The sequence below is a fragment of the Phascolarctos cinereus genome, unplaced genomic scaffold (assembly GCF_003287225.1).
Source record: "Phascolarctos cinereus isolate Bilbo 61053 unplaced genomic scaffold, phaCin_HiC Scaffold_4;HRSCAF=312, whole genome shotgun sequence".
Taxonomy (NCBI): Eukaryota; Metazoa; Chordata; class Mammalia; order Diprotodontia; family Phascolarctidae; genus Phascolarctos; species Phascolarctos cinereus.
Window position 1 is genome coordinate 635,308,256 of NW_027555847.1, and position 23,407 is coordinate 635,331,662.

The 23,407-nt window shown below is 44.3% G+C and overlaps 1 protein-coding gene across 2 annotated transcripts in view; it reads right to left on the reverse strand.

Annotated features, from left to right (window-relative positions):
• NDRG1 (N-myc downstream regulated 1) overlaps positions 1-22,063 on the reverse strand; it is an 81,796-nt gene extending 59,733 nt beyond the window's left edge. For both annotated transcript variants that reach the window (XM_020997904.2, XM_078153758.1), the window contains exon 1: positions 21,850-22,063. The gene's annotated coding sequence lies outside the window, so the exon portion shown is untranslated. The remainder of the gene's footprint in view (positions 1-21,849) is intronic.
• Between the last annotated feature and the right edge of the window lie 1,344 nt (positions 22,064-23,407).

Consider the following 23,407-nt stretch of genomic DNA (forward strand, 5'->3'; position numbering starts at 1 on the left):
CAGGTTATGAACTACCTGAGCTAAAAAGCAAAAAACAAAAGAGGAAGAAGGTATCCTAAGGATTGAGGCAAGTCTAAATACCATATCTGCCCCACAGTGGGGAGCCAGCCCTATCTGGAGCTGAGGATACCAGCTGTGAAACAATAGGCATTTTCAGTATTTATGGCCACAGGTCTTTTGGTTGGAGTGTCTGAGGGAGAGCCAGCAGCCAGTCTCCCAGTGGGAGACAGAGACAAACACTGAAAAACCCTAGGATTGACTTCCCAACAGTTCCTGACCATCCCTCCCCACCATGAGCCATCAGATTAGAAACAAGGAACACAGAAGGTCAAAGCTGGGAGGGTCCTCAGAGATCATCTAATTCAATGAACTCATGTTAAAATTGGAAAAAAAAAAACAACCCAGCAACAGCAACAGAAACCCAAAGTCGCATAGCTGAGCAAGGGGGCAGTGGCTGGTCTAGAAATCAAACCTCCTGTATTACAGCGAAGGCTCTTGCTACCACGCCACCACCGATGCCCACAGAGGCTGGGTTCTGCTGGAAACTAACCCCAGGCCAGTGAGGGAGAGGGCTGCATGGGGAAAAAGGAAAATATTTTTGTTGTCAATTGCTGTGAATTTTTTCCCGCCTACACTCATCCTCTCCCCACCCCCAGAAAGGCAGGATTCCTTACATAGTGGGACAAATGAATGTCTTATTATTCTTTTTCCTCTGCAGGTTTTGAGAGGGGAAAAAAAGCAAGAGCTCAAGTCAGAAGCAAATTGAATAAATATAAGGTTAAGGAGCTATAAGCAATGACTTTATTTTATAAGTGAGGGGAAAAAAAGCCACGCAAGTTGGCGAAAGTGCTTGCTTAGAATACGACAGCTAATAAATGACAAATTAGGTCTTCAGATGTTCCACATGGACCTCCCTGTTACTGAACTGCACATCTTAGCACCATCCTCCTCCATATTCCCCCTCTAGACTCTTCCCTCAACTACTTTAACCCTGGAACTTCCCTCCCCATGCTGGCCTTCTCCCATAGGTGAGTTCCTTCCTGGGACCTCCATTTTGGAGATATGCCCATCAACCAAGCTTCATTACCCTCCTGGCTGTGCTTCTGACTTTCTGCACCTTGCCGCCACGTTTCTGGGCAGGCACCTCAAACCTTTCCCCTCAGCTCCCTACATTGTCTCTCCAGTTAGAATGTAAGCTCCCTGAGGGCAAAGGTCAACCTTTTTTCCCTTGTATTTGTATTCCTAGTGTTTAACACAGTTCCTGGCACACAGTGAGCATTTAAAATGTTTCTTGTCTTACCCCACTGCCTCCCCACCAAAAGTTAAACCTCTGACACTGGCATTCAAGGCCCTGCAAGGCACCATACTACCTTTCAAGCTGTGTCTCAAGCTACTCCCCCCCTTCATTTACTGCATTCACTGCCCCCACTTCCATGGCTTTGCTCATCCAGGCTTATAATGTGCAGAATTCTCAATTTCTGCCTCTTAGAATCCTGCCCATTCTTCAAAACTCAGTTCAAATTCTACTCCAGAAATCCCTCAGTTATTAAGGGGGCTACTGTCCTCTTCCCTAATCTCTGCCCTGCCTCCCTAGACTCTAAGCTCTATGAAATTAGGAACCACATGTCAACACAAAGTCCTACATACACTTTGTAGATCCTTAATAAAATGTGCACTGAATTGACTGTCCAAGACAGGGAATTATTCAGCTTTTTCAAGAGCTCTACCTTTTGGAGCAGCTCATTCCATTTTTGGATATCTAAATGCAAAACTTTTTTGCTTCAGTTTCCTCATCTGCAAAATGGGGATCATAATAGCATCAACCTCCCAGGGTTGTGAGGCTTAACACAGTGCCTGGCACATTGTAAGCATGATATAAATGTAATCCATTATTATTAATAAGATTCCTGTAGTTACTATTGTAAATTATTCATATACTATGATATAGGCTATAGTCCAAGTGTGGGGAAGCTGAAGCTTCAAGGACACATGTAGCCTCAAGGCCGTAGTTCCCCATCCTCAGCACTACTATAATTGATAACAACAATATAATAATTATTGGTTTACCAATGTTGTTATTATTATTTCCCTGGCTTCCCTAGCTTTTTGTGCATTCTCCTGCTCTTGAAATTTATTTGTATTTACTCTGTATTTTGTATACATTTATATGTATGGGTTGAGAGCAGCGCTGGCTTTGTTTTCTGTTTGTCTCCAGAGCCTGCCAAATGTGCCTGGGACACACAGGACACATAACAAATAAATAATAAATTCTTACTAATTGATTAACCTCAAAGAGCTTCAGGTAGGGGTTTAAGGCTGAGTTCTGAAATAGGCTAAGTCACTTCTCTATTGAATTATTTTCCAAGGTGCAAAATTGAAAGGAATAATCTAGTGGCATTTAAGGGTCCCTTCCAGCTCTATCATTCTCCATTCTAAGTGAGGCCCCTTCCAACTTGGACCTTTTGTCTGTCTTAGTGGCACTATCTCCCCAACTCAATCAGAATGCCCAGATAAATAAAGCTATCTCAGCAACCCTGTGGCAGAAGAAGCTGATCTCAATCCAACCCCTGAAAAGTAAACGGATGCCAAAGTGGACACTGTGTATATGCGGGTGTGCTCACGTTCTTCTCAACCCCCCCCTTCTCCGCTAAACAAACAACCCACACTGCTCCGGGCTGGGCTCCTCCATACTGATGTAGCAACAGCCCCATTTCCCCAGAAAGATAACCCTACTGACTTCATTATTCATCTCTCGGAATGTCCTCCAGGGCCATTCCAAAGACAAAGTTTGTGCTGGACAGGCAACTTTTTCTATAAAAAAAAAGGGGGCAGGAGGGGTGAGTTAGAAGAAAGAGGGAGGGACAGAGAAGGGGAGGGAGGGAAAGAGAAGAAAACCCAAAGATTTTCTCTCTTTGGGCTTTGCAAAGTCAGCGTACCCGTGGTCATGAGAGCCCTGCCAGCAGAATACCTCGCCTACACAGTCACAGGGACATTCCAAAACTTGGGGGCCTGGCGGTATTCCCCTTGACCTCAACAGCAAAAAAAAAAAAAATGTCCTTGTGATCCAACACTGCTTGGATAAGGGGTCCTAGGCGTCCTGTCTAAATAACAAACAAAAACCCACTTAAGAGAGATGGTGGTTGGATGAATCATATGCAAGACTTGGGTTCTAGCTAGGTCTGCTTCTGCCATGTTTCTGGAGACATGTCATTTAAGTCTCTTTGGGTCCTTTTTTTCTCTAATCTCATAGACGCCAAAGAGCTGCGAGACCGCTACCTTGTATATAAAGTTAATGGTGTTTTGTCTCCCCCAGGAGAATGTGAGTTCCTTGGGGGCGGCAACCACTGGGGTTTCGCCAATCTTTGCAGCCCCAGCATTTAGCATTTAGTGCCCCGCCTTCAGTAAATGCTTCATAAATAATAAAGGTTTGTTGACTTGAATGCAAGTCATGTATTGCCACAGTCTCTAAAGAATTAAAATTGTAGGTCACCCCAAGGATAATAGAAAAGGCTCATTCCTGGTGATGGTGTAAGTAGAACGCTACAAGCTGTCAGCAAAGAGGCTCAGCATAAAGCATAAAGGATACATCAGAGATGGATGGCCACAAAAGGAGGTTGGCCTGGCTGTGCTTCTGAGAGCCAAGGACAATGCATGGGCCAGCCACTGCCTGTTGCAGTGGTAACCACATATGAAAAGATCTGGGGAAAGGGCCCAGTCTACATCTATTGTTCACTTGTTTACTGATGGATCATTTTATTAAATGCCTACCGTGTGCCAAGCTTTCTGTATCCCCATAGCTTAAAACAGTCCCTATCCTCAAGGAGTTTACAATCTAATTAATGGGGAATTTATGAGAAGATAGGAACAAGATTAAGAACTCTAGAACGGGTTTGTGATCCATCCAAGTGGGGAGGGGGGAAACCCACTTGATTTTGGAATGAGAAGCCCTGGTATAACTTCTCAGTCCCAGTTTATTAGTTACTAGTAAAACAGAGTGATATACAGTGAATCCTAAACAATTTTTTTCATTGGTTTTTTGGTTGCTCTTCCTACCCCCCTCACTCCCAAATACTGGTTCCCTAAAATGGACATTCCTGGGAAAGGAATCAAGAAATGATGTCCAAGAAGTGAGAAATATGACTCCCCAAAGAGCAAACTTCTTCATCTTTCAAATTTCTGCCCCCAATATTGAGGCCATTCCCCCTCACCCTTCATACTTGGGAGTCTCTTCATCTCCAATGCCCCTTCCAGTTCTAAAGCCTACAAATATTTGACTTCTTCTCTTGGCTTCCAGATTTGCATTAATCCTGCTTGACTTTACAGCAGGGTTGTGGGACTACAGGAACAGAACATCTGGGACAAATGCAGACAGAGCCCAGTACGTTCCTCTTAGACCCACATCATATTCATTTTTTGTTTCATCCCCATCCCTATCCCCACCCCTACTAGGTTGTAAGTTTGTAGAGTCCGGAATTAATATTTTATTATTGCACATTACAGTAATCAACATTTGCTTCTTATCCTATTAAGACTAAGCTGCATTAGGGCAGGGACTATGTCTTAGAGCTGAGAACTGTGCACTGGATAAAAGGAATTATTCCCCCAGGGTCTAGACAAGAAGTTAGCCCAGCACAGTGCACAAAGCAGGTATTTAATCAAAGATCTGTTGAATGAACATGTGAAATTATTAATGGTGTTAGGACTAGATGAGGAAGCTCCCATCCAACTTAAAAAGTGATAGAACTATTTCAGAAAGTATGCAGGAGGTAAAGAAAGGTATCACAGCCTTATCAAAATTTCTCACCTGTAAAATGACAGCCAGTCTGGCCAGGCTGTAGAGGTTAGGGGAAGGGCACCTTTCAGCTTTATTTAAGGCTGAAAAGACAGGATAGGGACAGGCTATAAAAGCCTTTGAAAGTCAAATAGAAGAGTTTATTTTTTATCCTTGAACCAATAGGAGTCACTGAAGTTTACTGAGGAGGAGATTTGATTACAGAAGGATGCCCCAGAGTGAGGAGAGACTTAAGTCAGGGAGACCAATCTGAAGGCCCTGAATGAAGGGCGGCTACGTAAGCAGAGAAGAAGTCAGGTCCATAGGATGTGGAAAAGGAGTAAGACTTGGTAGCCAGCTGGGTGTGCAGGGTGCAGGAATGCGAATGAGACTTTTTGTTGTTATTTATTAATATTATTAAGAGACATAGATTTATGCACAAGGCAAGTTCAGTAGAGAGGTATAAACAAAAGGGCTTAGTGAAGTCCCAGGAGAAAGATCATTACTGCCACTGATGGGAGGGAGGGAGCGAAGGAAGGAAGGGTGGAAGGTCAAGAGGCCATGAGGCAAAGAGGAGGACAGAGGACATCTGCAGAGGCGTAAGCAGTAACAGGAAGACCCAGGGTTCAGAAAACACTAGCTGAGGGACAGCTAGGTGGCGCAGTGGATAGAGCACTGGCCCTGAAGTCAGGAGGACCTGAGTTCAAATATGACCTCAGACCAAACACTTGACCCTTACTAGCTGTCTGACCCCAGGCAAGTCACTTAACCCCAACTGCCTTTAAAAAAAAAAAGGAAAGAAAGAAAAGAAAAACACTAGCTGAAGCACAGAACACACAGGAATTCGTATGATGTTAAGATGGAAAGACGTAATAGTGAAACGCCAAATCCTACTTTGACCCTTAACTTTGAAATAAGAGTCTATCATTTTAATAAGGCCAAGTCTCTTCCTTAAATCTTTCTGAGCCTAGGTTTCCTCATCTCTAACTGTGGGTAGTAACTGTTTCATGGAATTTTTATCTTTGTTTTTTGCAAACACACATGTGCACACCCACATATCTGTTATCATTTCTGTCTCTGTACCAGTCCAGGGCCTGGTACATAAGAACTCTCTTGCTGACTGAACGAAGAGTGACAGAAAAGTGGAGGAAGGCCACCATTTTAGGAGGCTCGACCTCAACAGCCCAGGCAGGGAAACAAGAGATTTCAAAGGATGTTAGAAAAGCTGCAATCAACAGGACTTGACAGGCTCCTCAGAGCAGAGAGGGAAGAGTTAAGAGACAGATCTGCAGTATTCAGCACAGGAGACTGGGCAGGCAAACAGATGGTTGATTGACAGAAATAGGGAAGTGAAAGAAGGAGTAGTAGGAGGAGAGATGGCAGTAGCTATTATTATCATAATAACAGAGACAGCCAGTGGACAGAGCACCGAACCCAGAATCAGGAAGACTGTCCCCTGTGTGACCCTGGGCAAGTCACTTAACCTGTCTCAGTTTCCTCATCTGTAAAGTGGGGATGAATAATAATGGCAACTACACCTTGCACACACAGGACTGCTGAGAGGAAAAAAGGAACTAGTATTTATAAAGCACTTTAAAAGGGCTAGCTATTATCATTATCATTATTATTATTATTATTATTATTATTATTGTTAACTCCAACCTCCTCACTGCCTGCCCCTAGTAGCCTTTCAGTAAAACTGAATTGGCCACTATTTTTAATTAAGTTGTCTTCTCTCTAAATCACCTCCTCACTGCCTGCCCCTAGTAGTCTTTCAGTAAAACTGAATTGGCCACTATTTTTAATTAAGTTGTCTTCTCTCTAAATCAGTAATCAGGAACAAATCACAGCCCCAGGGGGCCCCAGGAAGTACATATGCTCAGGGCTGCCCAGGAGATAACACGGCCACCTGGAAGGTTCTGTGCTTGCCATCCTCTGTCAGGAACCCAACTTGGAGCGGAGCAAACTCCAGGTTAATGAGTGTTGGTTCTGAAGGGCTGGTGACCCCAGGGGAGCTCCTGTTCAGCTCTGTGTCTTGCCCAACAAGACCTGGACAAGGAACAGAGGGCATGAACTGCTCTGAAAACCTCAAAAGTTTATTCACTCAACCAGAAAGCCTGTGTCAAATTCCTTTAGACACCAATTACCACTGACTTAAGTGCCTGTCTGGGATAGGGAATTAGGTGACCTTGAAGGTCCTTCCAATTCAGGGTACAGGAAGATATTCTGAGGCAGCAAGGTGGAGCCAGGGGATAGAGTGCTAGGCCTGGAGTCAGAAAGACAAGTGCAAATCTAGACTCAGACACTAGGTAGGTGACCCTGGGCAAGTCACTATCTGCCTCAGTTTCTTCATCTGTAAAATGGGGTTCCTAATAGTGTCTACCTCCCAGGATCTAATAAGATAATAATAGTAAAGTGCTTAGGACACAAAGTGCTGGGCAAATTGTAGGTGCTTAATAATAATAAACGTGGGGAAGCTAGGTGGCACAGTGGATAGAGCACCGGCCCTGAAGTCAGGACGACCAGAGTTCAAACCCAGTCTCAGACCAAACACTTGACACTTACTAGCTGTGTGACCCTGGGCAAGTCACTTAACCCCAACTGCCTAAAAATTAAAATAATAATAGTAATAAAAAATCTGTTTCTGTTTCCTTCCTATGATTTAATATCTGTGATTTGCAGCTTTAAAGGCTCTTAATCTATATCACTCTTGGTTTTTTTGGATTTTAGACCCAGAAAGGATCATATACAGGGTTTTCTATTCTAACCCCATTCTCAATTTTACATAGGAGAAAACTGAGTCCAGAAAAATCAGGGTCCAAGAGATTAACTGGCAGAACTGGGATTCCATTGGCCCACAATATGCCAGACTGGGCCAGAAAACCAGTCTTTTGGAAGCTTTTTGACAACAACTAAGTATCTTTGATTCAGATGTCTGGGCTGGGCTGGAAATGAATTCAGGTTTATTCCAAACTGGAATGTCTAAAGGTTCCAGGCCTTGTGATTCTTGGTGTCCAGCAGTAGACCAAGGGATAGAAGGGTGGTGGCAGAGACCCCAGCTCTCAAATAAGTTAAGTTTGGTTGGAGAGTCTTGACTAGACCTCACGAAACATATCCAGTGCATCCCTTTTTACCTGCAAAGCAGGTGTTCCGTCTACAGCATCCTTAATAGCTGGTTATATACCTGCTTGCATATTTTCAATGACAGTGAACTCGCTACTCCAGCCCATTCTATTCAAGTGCAACTATCATTATTAAGGCAGTCTTCCCTATAGTCTGCTGCTATCAGGGTCACAGGATTTTAGTCCTGGAAGGGATCACATATGGGACTTTCTAGTCTAATTCCACCCCAATTTTACATAGCAGTAAACTGAGTCCAGAAAAATTAAAATAATTCACCCAAGGAACGCCAGAGAGAGAGAGAGGATTTCAACTCATAATTTCACTGTAGTTATTCATGCCACAGTGAAACAGATGGATGGTAAACTGAACTCTGCCAAAGGATGTGTTCTCTAAGCTGCTGATGTTGCTGGCTTCCACATGGCTGGGGGGGGAAGAACTCCAGACAGGCCAGGTCATGCCCTTGGGAGAACCCAGGCTGTGAACAAGATGGACAAACCAGAAGCACCAATGACTGCAACCCACAGAAACCAAAAGGATGCTGCTCAGGTCCTTATATTCTTTAACACTTTCAGTACTATCATTATCCCCATTTTACAGCTGGGAAAACTTAGGCAAAGAGGTGACTTTCCCAGGGTCACACAGCTAGTTAGTGTCTGAGGCTAAAGCTAAACTCAGGGCCGACACTCTATCCCCAGTGCACCGCCTAGCTGCTTGTCCTCTGCTATTTTCGTAATACTGTGGATTCATCAGAATTCTGGAGGAAGAATTTCTCACATTTAAGATGAAAGCCTTCAACCAAAAGGTCAAATTACCTTCTAATTCTAAATCCTATGATTTATGAGAATCTAGACTACCCCCCTCATTTCTCAGACAGGAAAACTGTGACTTGTGTGAAGTCACATAGATAAGGAAACAGCCACAGGCCTCTTCTGGTTCCTCCAGCTGTGAGTGCCTGTCTTCCTCCCATGCACAGGGAACACGTACGTGTCACAGACCCATTGTCCAACTCCCCCCATCCCCTTCCCTTAGAACATACGGGCCTTGAGCAAGGACTTTTTAATAATAACATTACTGTTAATTATATCATTATAATTAAAATTATTATTACTAATAATAGCAGCATTTATATAGCATCTATGTGTCAGGTACTGTGCTAAGCATTTTACGAATATCTCATCTGATCCTCAAAATAACTCTCGGAGATAGATGCTATTGTAATCCCCACTTTACAGTAAAGGAAACCGAGGTAAACAGGTTAAGTTACTTGTCCAGGGTCACATAGCTAGTAGGCGTCCAAGTCTGGACTTGAACTCAGGTCTTCCTGACTCTAGGCCCAGTGCTTTCTATCCACAGCTTGCCTTTCTTTAGGCATGCCTAATGCTTAGCACAATGCCTGTCCTATAGAAGGCACTTAATATGTGCTTGTTAACTGACTTCCAGTAAGAAATGGGAGAGGAGGTATGGTTTTTATAATCTGATTACTATGTTCTTAGTACTACAGGTCTCTCCAAATCCATCTAATACAAAACGATTCCAATTCCAGTCCTCTTTTTACTACACCATGAGCCCCAAATCTCTGAGGAACAGTAGAAAGGAGAAGGGCGAGGAGGGGCTGGGGAGCTCATGTCACCAGACCCACCCTTTGGCTGGTTACCACTGTCGAGTACTTCCTACTTTCTCTACTCCCCAACCCCTATGCATTCACTGCTTCAACTGTCCCTCACAAATCTCCCAGGAGGACAGGGAAGAAATCACATGCATTTAGCAGTTTAAAATTTACAAAGTACTTCACATACATTCTCAACTGCTCCTATCATCATTACTAGGAGGCAGGTACAATTGATCTCCATGGTAGAGATGACAGAATCAAAGCCCTCAGGATGGGACACGTCTAGTATCTGAGTCAGGATTCAAACACAAACCTTCAGCCTTGGGAATCAGCAACATCTTACTAACAAAATACTGTCTGTATAACCCTGAGTAAGTCACTTAACCTGTGTGCCCCAGGTCATTACTAAAGGTAGGCTGGGATTCCCAATCTGCCATCAGTGCAAGCAATTTCCACACCTGAGAAATCCCCACTCTCCCTCCCTCACAATGAAGTCACAGGTCTCAGCACGCATGCAAGGAATGGGATTTTATCATCACTGCTTCCCTCCTGTCCTTTCTGTTTTCTTCCACAACTTCCTACAATCTTCTAACTTTTTTTTCTTTAAACCGTCATACAGGAAGAACAAAAGGTTACATACATTTGGGCTGTTAAGATAAAATAGACTTGGTGGGGGGAGGACGTTTGATATGGCTTGGAGAGGGCAAGCGGCTCAATGAATGGGGACAGACTGAGGAAGCTTCCTGGAAAGTTCACCATTGATCATCATCGAATTCTTGCACAGTGGCCACAGCCCAGATGCTTTTTACTCCTATTAATACGCCTCAGTACAGCTGTGCATCCATTTCCTAGTGGCCGGCTCTCGAAAAGGTCCATGAGGGCTGAGTCCAGAGCAGTGGGCTCTTCAGAAGATGGATTTTTAAACTTCTGTTGATTTATTACATCTCATTTGAATTTTAACTACCATCCCTACCTCCTCCTCTTCTTCCCTCTCCCCAAATAGGAAGCCAAAGAGCTTCCTGGAGAGCCAGGCCCAGGGTTAATAATATCAACTGGAAGTCCTCAGATCTCCTGCTTCAGTTTGGGGAGAACAGTCTATACTTTTCTGCCCAGGGCTGGCTGATAGAGACCGCATCAAACTGTAGCTTCTTGGATATTTTCTTGGCCCTTCTTCAGCCCCAAGCCTGGAAGAATGTTGGCAACCTGAATTTTAAATGCTTTCTTACACTAATCATAAACAGAGGGTGTGGGTCTGTTATCTGTTAGGTGAAAAGTGTTTCACCTCTAAAAAAAAAGTTTGGGGGGGCTGAAGATATAAAGTATTAAATAGTAATTAATTAGTAGCTGACTGAAGTTTGCTAAAGGCCATAAAAACATTCAAAACAAATTACACTGAAAAAAAATCTCTACTACCATCCCCTCAGTGATTTATTTTCCTGTAGTGAAATTCATGTCTTATTCACTCTAATGGGATTAGAGGACTTAAACCATGGTCCTAACAACCAACACTGTTTATTATTGAATTACTGAATTTATTTTTATTGAATTTGTATGCAGAGCCCTGTGGTTAGGTCATTTGGTTCAAAGCAGCATAGATTCAGAGCTGAAAAGGGACCTTAGAAAAGGGACCATCCCATCCAACCTCATTTTACAGATGAAGCCCAGACAAGTTAAGGGGACTAACCGTAGGAGCAGGGCCAGGATTCAAACTCCAGCCAGGTCCTTTGACTGGAGCGCCCTTCCACTAAGACAGGGGTTCCAGTCTCCAAGGAGTGGCCGCTATGTGCCAGGCCTCTGGAAAATACCAATATTACAGCGACCAAGTTCCCCTCTTCAAGAAGTCTACAGTCTATTAGAGTGGGGGGAAGAGGGCTCTCTTAAACATTTTATGTGTCCTGGACCTCTTCTCAGAATGATGTTTTTAAATAATGGAGATGAAAATGCTAAGATCTGTGAAAACAGACATTATTTCCTATACGAAATCTACTGGGGAGGGTGGGGGGAAGTGTTTGTGGACCACAAGTTAAAAATGTCTGATAGGGAGATACCATATGTATCAGAAGCATCCCTGGGCTAAGGTCCAAGGGTTCTTAACCTTTTTTTCTTGTATGAATGCCCTTTGGAAGCCTGCTGAAGCCTATGGATCCCTTCTTTGAATCATGTTTTAAAATGCATAAAATAAAGTACAGGGAATTAAAAGAAAATCAATTACATGGAAATACGGTTTATTGAGATTGCTTTTCAAAAATAAGCTCATAGGCCCCAGACTGAGAACTCCTGGTGTAGTCCATCTGAGGGACTGGGAGTTGACCCATACCTGGACACTAGGCTGGACATGACCTTTCCATTGCCAACACTGATTGGATTCCTTAGGCAAAGGATGAGGTGGGGGAAGGCAGAGAAGTGAGAATCATGCTGGCCAGGCCAGGGTCTCCTGGTGGGACACCTGTTCTGGATAAAGCCTGGGTCTGGTGCCAGAGTTTACAGTCTAGCAAAGCCAGATTATACTTTTTAATAGGCGGTACTACATTTAATCCTGTAACTACAAGAGCATTTGAGGAGGGAGGAACAATTTAACCACCAGAAGCACTGGGGAAAGCTTGACTTTTGAAAGAAGCTACAGGCAAGAAATGCTATTATCTGAAGGGGACAGTGACGCATCAGAGAAAACTCTGTGGCTTGTTAACTGCTTATTGCTGGAAGGGGGCCTTGTTAATAAGAATTAATATTTATATAGTACTCACTATATGCCTGGCACTGTACTGAGCACTTGACAAATATTATAGCATTTGATCTTAACCCTAGCAGGTAGGTGCTATTACCATCCCCATTTTCCTGATGAGGAAACTGAGGCAAACAGAGGTTTAAGTGACTTGCCCACAGTCACACAGCTAGGAAGTATCTGAACCTGGATTTGAATTCAAAACTTCTGGCCTCTAGGCCTAGAACACTACCTAGCTGCCCCGGTTAAGGTCCTCCTGTCCAACCTCCACATTTTACAGATTATTAAAAAAAAAAAAGGCCTAGGGCATCAACTTACCCCTATTTACACAGCTAGTTGGTGCCAGAGAAGATTAGGATTCCAGGCTGAGTTTAGAAGAGTTAATTCAATATTTGCCCAAGGCAAACTTCTTCTAGGTTAAGATCTTGATTTCTTAAAAGTTTATAACACCTGGGGGGGGGGGGAAGCTCCCCTCTTCTGGAAGTTCCAGCTTGCTGAGCCATTAGGAGGTTACAGAGGATGCAGAACGTCAGGATCATGGCCATACAGTATTACAGGGCCCAGGGACTGAGACTGATTGCACATTCCTAGCCTACGGGGGCTGGGAGACAGACCCCCTCGCGCCAAATGTGGCCATGAACCAAGCAAGGGGAATTTAACTTGCTCTGCTCGCAGCAGGGGACAGAGGGAAGGGCCCTGCACCCCACCCACCTTTTCCCCTCTGCTGAGTTCCTGGATCTTGCAGCAGGCCTTTTTGTCTAGATGGTATTTTGGCAGGCTTGAGGTTTTTCCTGGCATGGAAACATCAGAGCAGAGGGGACCCAAAGGATAACCATCAGGGGAACCAAGGGCTTTGTAGTTTGCAGGAGGGCTATTTCCTGAACTTGAGACCTGGGCAACCATGTGCCCAGTGGCTACCGGAGAATTCACTGTAATCCTATGAACGATGCCAGTGTTAGTACTGTAGGGCGTGGAAGGGAAAAAAAATTATTTGGAGCCTGTGTCTGCCCCTGGGCTATAATGGCATTCACTGCAACAGAAGGATTTCCTTTAAAGGTATAATTAAGTGTGCATTAAAAAGAAGAGAGAGTACTTGGAAAAGCATCCAATACACATAAAGGTCATAGGGCTTAAAGAATGTTTGTCCCAAACCCTCATTTTACAGATGAGGAAACTAAGGGCTCTGAAAGGTTAGGTCAGAATGGTAATAAGTATTACAGGCAGAATTTGAACACAGGTCTTAGCTCCAGGGTCAAGGCTCTTTCCACAATACTATTATGGCTCTGATCACATTCTGCTTTGTATTATAATTGTTTGTATAAATAGTTTTATATTATCTCTGTATGTTATGTGTGTGTGTGTATATATGTATACACACACACACATACACATGCATAGATATGTATTGTGTAGATATCTATACACACATATACTCTGATAGACAAGTTCTATCGATTGTCCATTTAAAGGTTTAGCATGACCTTGGTCACTGACGGTTTTTCATCCACTTGACTTTTCCTGTGTGGATGGTTAGACCACACTCTTTTGAGTGATTATGGATCGCTTCCAGGAGGCTCTACAATGTCCTAGTAGGCTTGAAACAACCAGCAAGCCATTCTCTGCCCATAGAAGCATCTGGGAAGCCTCACCATCCACAGGGAATAATTCCTCTTTAATTTGGACTGAGACTCTTCTCTGTAATAGCAAACACCTTTGGAGGGAAAAGGGAATAGAAGGGCAAGTTGGATGGCCTTCAGGAAATCACCAAGTTTCTCTGAATGACCCCAAGCTTCAGCCAGGAACAAAAGTTCACCTTTCAAAACACTAACATTCTCCTGCTGTTGTATGGCTGTGGGTCATGGAATCTGACGGTCTCCGAAGAACTAAAACAGAGTGTGGCCCAGTAGGCAATGAAGAAATGCAGAGTGGGTGTGGGCAGACTGGAATGTACAAAAAAGGGAACTTGAATTCGTAGCTGGGATCTCAGAGAAATGTGTAAGTGGGAAAAGATGTCCTGGTCCAAAGAGACAGCAGTGAGAGTACCATGGCTGGGTGGCCCAAGTACTGCATAGCTGTCCCGCTGCTCCAAAATCAGTAAAAATCAAGGAAGGTGTGGCTGGATTCCATGTGGAAAGTTTTTGGGAGGCTCTGGACACGAGTCACAAAGGATGGGCAGGTACAGATGGTTTGAAAGATGCTTCACTGGCGGCAGCTAGGTGGTACAGCGGATAGAGATCTGGCCTTGGAGTCAGGAGGACCTGAGTTCAAATCCAACCTCAGACACGTAACACTTATTAGCTGTGTAACCCTGTCACTTAACCCTGACTGCCACACACACACACATACACACACACACACACAAAAGATGCTCCACTGAAGGATGTTCCATCCAAGTTGATGAAATCAAAAAATCTATTTAAGTATTTATAACCTACCTTCCCCATTAAACTGGAACCTCCTTGAGGGCAACTACTGGATTTATATTCCTTTTGGTTTAAATCCCATCATAATGGCTCATAATTTTGTACAAGCATGCTTCATTTACCCTCCCCCAAAAAATTTTATATCCATTATCCCATTTGATCCTTAGGAGAGCCCCATGAGGTAAGCAGTTCAAATATTATAACTCCCATTTCATAAATGAGGAAACTGAGTCTTGGGGTGACTTGCCCAGCAACTCACAACTAGTAAAAGGCAAGCCAGACTCCAATCTCCTAATTCTACAAACTGTACTCTGAAGTACTCAGTATTTCCAGTACTAAATGTGTATACTAACCAGATTCTCTGTTACACGCCTCACCCTAGATACGTCAGGGTAGAAGAGGAGGAAAGACCATAAATGGGCAGGCCTTCGGCCAGGCTGGGTATCAGGGAAACAAGACCAGGAGTTAGAAGAATCCCTAAGACTTACTTGTGAGATAAAGAGAACCCTGACTTACCGGAAGGCCTCTCAAAGCAGATTATCAACAAGGCTCTTTCCATCAAATATAAAACTGAAAGAGAATTAGGTCAGAAAAACACCCTTTGCATTTAAATATCCACAACATTCCTCAAGCTCTTGAGAGTGGTTGAGTCATTGTTACTGTCCAGGCAAGGAAAACACATGCTATAGGGCTGGCAAGTCTCCAGGATTTAATATCAAGTCAGGCTGATATTAAACAACATCGCATTTTAGGGTCGAGAAGACTCGGGGTACAATCCCACCAGTCACTTGGGCCCCAGTTTCCTATAGTTTAAAATGAGAGGATGAGCAACTGAATGTCCTCATTCCAGGTCTTTTGGGAGTCTGGACATCACCAGAAGACACCACAGGGGTCATCTAGTCTAAGCCTTAACTGAAAACAATCCCCATTATAATATCACCCACAAATGGTTACTCAGTCTGCTTGAAAGCCTCTTGGAAGGGGGAGAACCCAGTGCCTTGGAGGCAGCCCGTAGTATTTCTGGATAGCTCAGATTATTAGGAAGTTTGGTGTCTGAGTTTTGTTTTGGTTTTTTTTTTGGGGGGGGAGCCTTCTAGCATAACCTGCTGTTTTATAACTTTCACCCATAGCCCCAGGCTCTGCCCCTTTAGGCAAACTGGAAAAGTCTAATCTCCCTCCCACACAATAGCCTTTCAAAGACTAGTAACACATCCTCCCTGAGTCACAAACAAGGAATGTAGCTAGTGGAAAGGATTACCGGTCCCTCAGGTTGCATGCAAGAGATGGCCTTTGTAGATGGTCCTCCCAATTGCTAGATTCTAAGATTCTGTTCTAGCATTCTAAGAACCTTTCCAATTCCCTATGTTCAATGCAGCAAATGGTAACATCATTATGTTCCAACACAATTTTAAGATCCCTTCCCAGCTCCAAACATTCTCTGTTCTAGGATCCCTCCCATCTCCAAATCCAAGGATTTCCAATGTTGAGTCATCTTGGGCGTCTAGAAGGTACAAAATCGTTGACTCAGGCCTCTGTTGTTCTTCCTAAGCAAGCTTGGCCTTCCTGAGGGCCATTATCAGACAATACCATCTTTCTTTTCCAGTGGGTGTGCAGTTCAGGTCACATGCCAGTTTTTTGTTTTGTTTTGTTTTTTTAAAGCAAAGGGGCAAACATTTCAGTTCAGAATCCTTCCCATCACAAGGGCAAAATGGAATCCTACTAACCTACTCCCCCCCTCAGCCTCTCCCACTGTCACCCAGTTTGTTTCTCTCATGAATGTATGATTTAGACTATACCCCTCCAACACCCTACCCCATCTCTTGGGAACTTCACAAAAATTAGATTTCTATCACTATAATATCTACACACCCACTCTGCAGAACAAAGGAAAAATTATTAGCAAAAAGGGAAAAGATGTGTTAGCCTTCCACCCCAGCAGGATAACTGATAAAGGCTTTAATGCCAGGTCTGACCTCGACAATTCAGAAAACCTAGGTTCTACAGTTGTGGTATATTAATGTAATAGAATATTATTGTTCCATAAGAAATGATGAGCAGGTGTATTTGAGAAAAACCTGTAAAGATTGCATGAACTGATGCTGAGTGAATTGAGCAGAACCAAGAAAACATTGTCCACAGCAACAGCAACATTGTGCTATGACCAAGTGATAGACTTCACTCTTCTCAGCAATACAAGGATCTAAGACACTTCTAAAAGACTCATGACAGAAAATGCTATTCACATCCGGAGAAAAAACTATGGAGTCTGAATGCAGATGGAAGCATACTATTTTCTTGCTTTTTTGTTTTTTCTTTCTCATGGTTTTTCCTTTTTGTTCTGATTCTTCTTTCACAATATCATTAATGTGGAAATATGTTCAATATGATTGTACATGTATAGGCTATATCAGATTATATTCTGTCTTGGAAAGGTGAAGGCAGAGGATTAGAACTCAAAATCTTATAAAAGTGAATGTTTAAAACTATTGATAAATAAATTTAAAAAAGAAAAAAATGAATGAGAAAGAAAAAAATCCTGAAAAGGGCTTAGAAAGAGGAACTCAAAAGGTATTAGTAAATTTTATGCATTTAAATTAACTAATTTACATGAAAAAGTTACTAAGCAAGTACAGTTTATATTGATATTTAATATTTTTTTAAATTTTTTTTTTTTAGGCAATTGGGGTTAAATGACTTGCCCAGGGTCACACAACTAGTAAGTGTCAAATGTTTGCTCTGAGGCCAGATTTTAACTCAGGTCCTCCTGACTTCAGGACCGGTGCTCTATCCACTGCTCCACCTAGCTGCCCCTAATGTTAAGTTTTTAATAAAATATTTAATTTCTTAAAAAAAAAACAACTAGGTTCTAGCCCCAAATCTTTCCATCCCGCCCCTCCTGCTTAAGAACCTCGGATGGATAACTTCCTTATTTAAAGATAGTAGCCCGGGCCAGAACCCATCCATGAACCAACTAAGTTATCTTTCCATAAATCAGTACCTTTCATATACTCTACCATCCAGCCAAATGGGCTTTCTTGCTGACTCTCACATTCAGACCTCCATCTCCTTTCTCTGACTCTTTTCTGCCGGCTCTTTTCCACACGCCTGGAATTCACTCACTCCTCACCTCTGCCTAGCAGAATCCTTAGCAGTTCTCACAGTTCCACCCAAATAGCACCTTCTGCATGAAACCCTTTCTAACACTCTTAGCTGGATAGTAAATAGCTTTGTCGTTGAGTCGTGTCCAATTCTTCATGACTTCATGCGGGGTTTTCTTGGCAAAAATACTTACGTGGTTTGTCATTTCTTCTCCACGGGATCAGGCAAAGATAAGTTACATGACTTATCCAAGGTCACACAACTAGTGAGCATCTGAGGCCAGATCTGAATTCAGGTCTTCCTGACACCCCCACCCAATTACCTTGTATTTATTCTGTATATACTATTTCCCTGAAAGAAGTTTCTCAAGAACAGGGACCATTTCTTTGAGTCTTCACTGCCTAGCACTAGGGCTTAATAAATCCTTGGTTTTGATGTTTTCATTGTTGTTTTTTGGGGGATTGGCCTTTCTTTGTATCCTCGGCATACAGCACAGTGCCTGGCACAAAGCAGGTACTTAATAAATGCTTGCTGACTTGTTGAAAGGTAGAACTTCTAGCCTTTAAGAGATCATCTCGGGACAGCTAGGTGGCACAGGAGACAGAGCAAAGCCCTGGAGTCAGGAGAACATGAACTCAAATATGGCCTCAAACACCTGACACTTAGTAGCTATGTGACCCTGGACAAGTCACTTAACCCCAACTGCTTCTAAGAGAAAGAAAAAGAAAAAGAGAGAACACAAGCAATCACCTGGTCTAGCCTAGGAATTCTTAACCTAGAATTCATAAACTTTAATATATTTAACAACTAATTTTACTTTATATTATGTTTATAATTATTTTTATTTCAACATAATTGGCTGCATTTCTAATACCATGGACTTCACTTTATGCGTTTAAAAACATTATTCTGAGAAAAGATCCACAGGCTTCAGCTGTCAAAAAGGTCCTTGGCACTGAAAAGGTTAAGAACTCTAGATCTGGGCCAACCTCCCTATCTTTCTAGGAGGCAGCTAGACCAAGCAGTTGAAAGAGCCCTGGGCCTGAAGTCAAGAAGACCAGACTCAAATCTAGTCCCTGACACTAGCCGTGTGACCAGACCCTGGACTAGTCACTTGACCTTTGCCTGCCTCAGTTTTCTCATCTGTAAAATGAGAATAATGATAGTATCTACCTCTCAGGGTTGTTGTGAGGATCAAATGAGATAATAATTGTAAAGCTTGAAGCACTATATAAATACTAGCTGTTATTAATAATAATATTTGGTAAGGAGCATGCAATGTTCTAACATTCTAAATTCTAAGAATTCCTTCCAGCTCCACCATCTCGAGTCCTGTGTTCTGCCACTGAATTTATCATATACTCAGAGTAAAAAAAAAAAATCTCACTCTCAACTTCCATTTGAAGCTCAGAGTTGAATAAGCCAGGTCACCCCAAAGGTCATCTAGTCTAGCCCCTGTCCAGGTAGGCTGAGAGTTATGGAATTATGGGAAAAAAGAACAACTACTGAACTTAGGAAAACTGTTTAAGAGCCTTAGCTCTTGTAGTCCCTTGCTGTGTGACCCTGGGGAAGTCACTCTAGTTCAGTCTGGTTTTCCTTATCTATGAAATGGGAATGGTAACCTTGGCTGATGCCTTCACAGTGCCTAATGAGGACTACAGCAGATGTGGTTATCAATAGAGACAAAGGAAACGTCATTTATTCTACAGACACTAACCCCAGCTCTGCCAAGTAGGAGGTACTCTGGTCTTTTGAGATGTTGCTGCAGGACCCTTACACACAAATTTAAATTGACTAAAAAATACACCCCCTAAAATCACAGGGCAAGCAAGCTCTTCAGCTGAAAGATGTTCAAGAAAGAGAAAGCTGGAAAACTATAGGGTGCCTCTAATTTGTCTCCCCAGTCCCTAGAGAAGATAGGGACAGAGAACCAAAGCTCCACCCACCCTCTCCTCCCTCCCTGAATCAGCCCCAGGAAAGTAAAGAAAAAACAATTAGCCATCTACCCAGAACCTGAGCGCCCCAGAGCCTCATTTTTCTATAGTCTCCCCGGAGGTTAACACAGAACCCTGCAAATTTAGAATTTAGAGCTGGAAGCCATCATCAGAGGTTGTTAACCTTATTAGGATCATGGACCACCCTCTCCCTGTAATCTGGCAGTCTAAGGAAGCCTCTGGACCCCTTCTCAGAAAAACACTAAAAACAATTAATAATGTTTTAAAAAATACTGTAATTCAGGTAAGGGTTAGTGAAAATGAAGACATAATTTATTTTTCCCTTCCAAGTTCACAGACTCTCTGAAATCTATCCATTAACCCTCAGAGGTCGGTGGAGCAAGCCAGATCTAGTCCAAGCCCCTCACTTTAATCAATGCCTATTGTGTGCTGGGCACTGTTGCTAAGTGCTGAGGATACAAAAATAGGCCCTGCCCTCAGAGTTCACAGTCACTAGATTAGAGGGAAGACAACATGCAAACAAATACATACAAGGCAAATTATGTGCAGGAGAAATACGAAACAGAGGAAGCACTAAAAACAGGAGGGGTTGGGAAAGGCTTCTGGTAGAAGGTGGGATTTTTGTTTTTGTGACTTAAAAAGAAAGCCAGGGAAGTCAGTAATAAGAGCAGAGGAAGGAGGGCATTTCAGGTACGGGATTTACAGTCAAGGAACTGAAGCGCAAGTGAGATGCCTTAAGTAGCCTTGACTTTCACATCCTGGGTTCTTTCCCTCGGCCCTTCCACGCCCATCTCAGAAGCAAGAGGGCAGAACTGCATCTTCTCAAGCCCTGCTCCTGTTTCCAAAATACCCCATGCCCTTAAGGACACAAAATGGGGAAGGAAGTCAGACTGGAATCACAAAGCGAGAGCAGGCATCAATCGTACGCAGCTTCTGCTCCTAAATGGACGGGCTCGGGCACCTTTTTTCCAGGGAGAGGTCAATGTCTGTGTTCCTATCTAGCCTGCCCTCTTCTTCAGAGAGGCTGAATCCTAGCCGAACTAAAGCAAGCCAGCGGCATGCTACTTGCAGAAGAAATATCCGAGCTTGCAGCTGTTTCCACCACTTGTAAGCAGGAGGGGTTGGCCGGACTGAGGGTGAGAAAGGGAGGTCGGCCAGGGGTGGCAGATGGGGGGAGGAGGTAGTTTAGGCTCACTCTCCCAAACTCTGCTCACCACCCACCCCCTGTCATTAAAAGTCCAAGATGAATCAGATAACAGACCAGCTCTCCCACTCCAACAACACACCACTGCCCCAAGGGCCGCAAGACACACCCACCCTCTTCCCTCGGCAGGCGCTATCTCTCTACTCTCTCCACCTCCCAGTCCCAGGCCATAGATTGTAAACCACGGTGGACCCCTTTTGTTAAGCACTCATTCGCATTCCCTTTTTTCACAACTGGGCATCACGCACATATGCACGTAAGCTAGCACACCCACGCCCACATATCCCCCCCTTCCCTTGTCTCAGAGGAGGCGCAAAAGTGGGTCCCTTAGCTGAAGGGCCCTACTCCGGGCTTCTTGTCTACACTGGCCAGCCTCCCTTTTCTTGCCCAAACCAGGGAAGCGACCACGTCGCGCACGAACCCCCCAGGCAGAGGCGCCAGCTGTGAAATTGGGCACGAAACCAAGACGAAGTGTGCCAGGTGTTCACAACCTATCTATCCCTTCCCACATGTGTACATAATACATACACACACTCATACACCCATGGTTCTCAGACATCCATGGGAAGGGACACCAGCTCCCACCTTCCGCTCTTGGGGGTCACATTAGAGGGGCTGAGTGGAGCACGCCCTTCCTTTTTTAAGCCCTCTTCTCTCACTTCCACGCGGTGGCGGAACCAAACCCGAGACCCAGCGCTCCCCTCCCCATCAAACCCCGACCTCTGCACCCCTTACTCCCTTAATCATAGCACCCCCAAGTTCTGCAGCTAGCGCTGCGCACCCCGCCCACCCCGAGGAGACTACTGCGCCCGGGGCGGACCGCGGGATCCCAGGGTTCCAAGGTGCGGGTCTCCGTCCAGCCTCACAGAGCAAAGACCAACGACCCCGGAGCTCCCCATCTTGTTCCACGTGGTGAAGCTGGGGGGCGAGAGGCTTGCCTTACCTGGGGAGAGAGGCTTGGGAGATGAGGAACGCGGGTCCAGGCGAAGCCACTCAGCCGCGCCCTAGTCTCGTGTCCAGCTAGGGAACTCAGAGCCCGAACGCGTGGGTGAGCGGAGTAAGCGTACGCGCAGACTGCAAGGTTTGTTTATGTCCGGCGCTCGCAGGCGAAGGACGCTTTATAGCCGCTGCGGCTCCGCCCTCCTCTCCCCGGCAGTCCCCGCAGCTGCTGTTTCTGCACGCAGCAGCCTCGATCGCCCTCCCTCCTTCCTCCCGCTCTTCCTTCTCCGCCTCCTTCCTCTAGCCGTGGCCGCCTGTTGCGCAATGCTTTGTAAACGAGGAGCGTCTTGGCTAGGGCGTACTCGTCCTCGGGGCTCCAGGCTCGCCACACCACTCCCTCCCCCCGCCCCCCAAGATCTTTGTGTTTGGTGGAAGCGCAGGGGTGGCTTGCGTGGTGTGCGTGTGCATAAGTGTGTGTGTGTGTGTGTGTGTGTGTTTGTGCGCGCGCTTGCTGTGGTTAATTTCCTTTCCACCATATGGGAGCTAGGAACGTGCACGCCTCCACACCCCTTCTCGGTTGCTTGGTGGCTTATTAACGCCAGCTTCAGCTAGCCTCATTTCCCCATTCTCTCGCCCTGCCTTCTCCATTTTCTTTCCCGTTCGCTCTTCCTCCAACTTTCTTCACACTCGATTTGTCTCTCTCCTTCCAGTTGTCTCCCTTTCTCTAACTGTGACCCTCTAACTTTCTCCTCAACCCAATAATTTCCTTTCCTTCTTCAGCCATCTAGTCCAAACAATTAATTATGCAAGAATCCTCTCTACTGGGAAGGAGGGAAAGAAGCATTTAATTAAGTGCCAGGCACGTAGTAAGACCAATTGTTCTCTGGTCACTTCTTTAAAATCTCCTCTAAGTGGATAATTCCTATTATCTTTCAAGGGAATGCATTCCGCTTTTGGACATTAAACACTTTTTTGTATGTGTCTTGCTTTTTCGTAGTTGTTTGTATCACGTTGTCTTCCCCCATTAGATCGTGTTTCTTGAGAGCAGGGACTTTGCTTTTCCTTGTATCCCAGGCTTAGCACTGTCTCACACATAGTAGATGCTGTCAGCAGGCAATCACAACTTCATAAATACTTTTTGGACTTGACTTCTGATCGATAGGTAATTTTGCCTTATGATAGTTAACAAATCTTGTCTAACCTACCTCTAAAAAATCTTAGACATCTCTTAACTTCTCTGAACTCAGTCACTCTAGAATACAGGCTCTCATCTTGTGCCTTGGGGCTAAGCAGAAACCTCCTAATTGGATTTCCCATTTCCTGTGTCTCACCTCCAATCCATACTCCACCAAGGTGGATGAATATTCCTAAAACACAAATCCTATCCCGTCACCCACCCTCCGCTTACTTTCAAAACCATTCCAAGGTTTCTCAGTGCTTCTAAGATAAAATACAAGCTCTCCATCCTTTCACAATCCGACTCTCACCCGGACTCAACCACTGTGGTCTGAGCTTCCTCATCTGCAAAATGTGGGAGTTGGACCCCGGGACCTCTGAGGTCT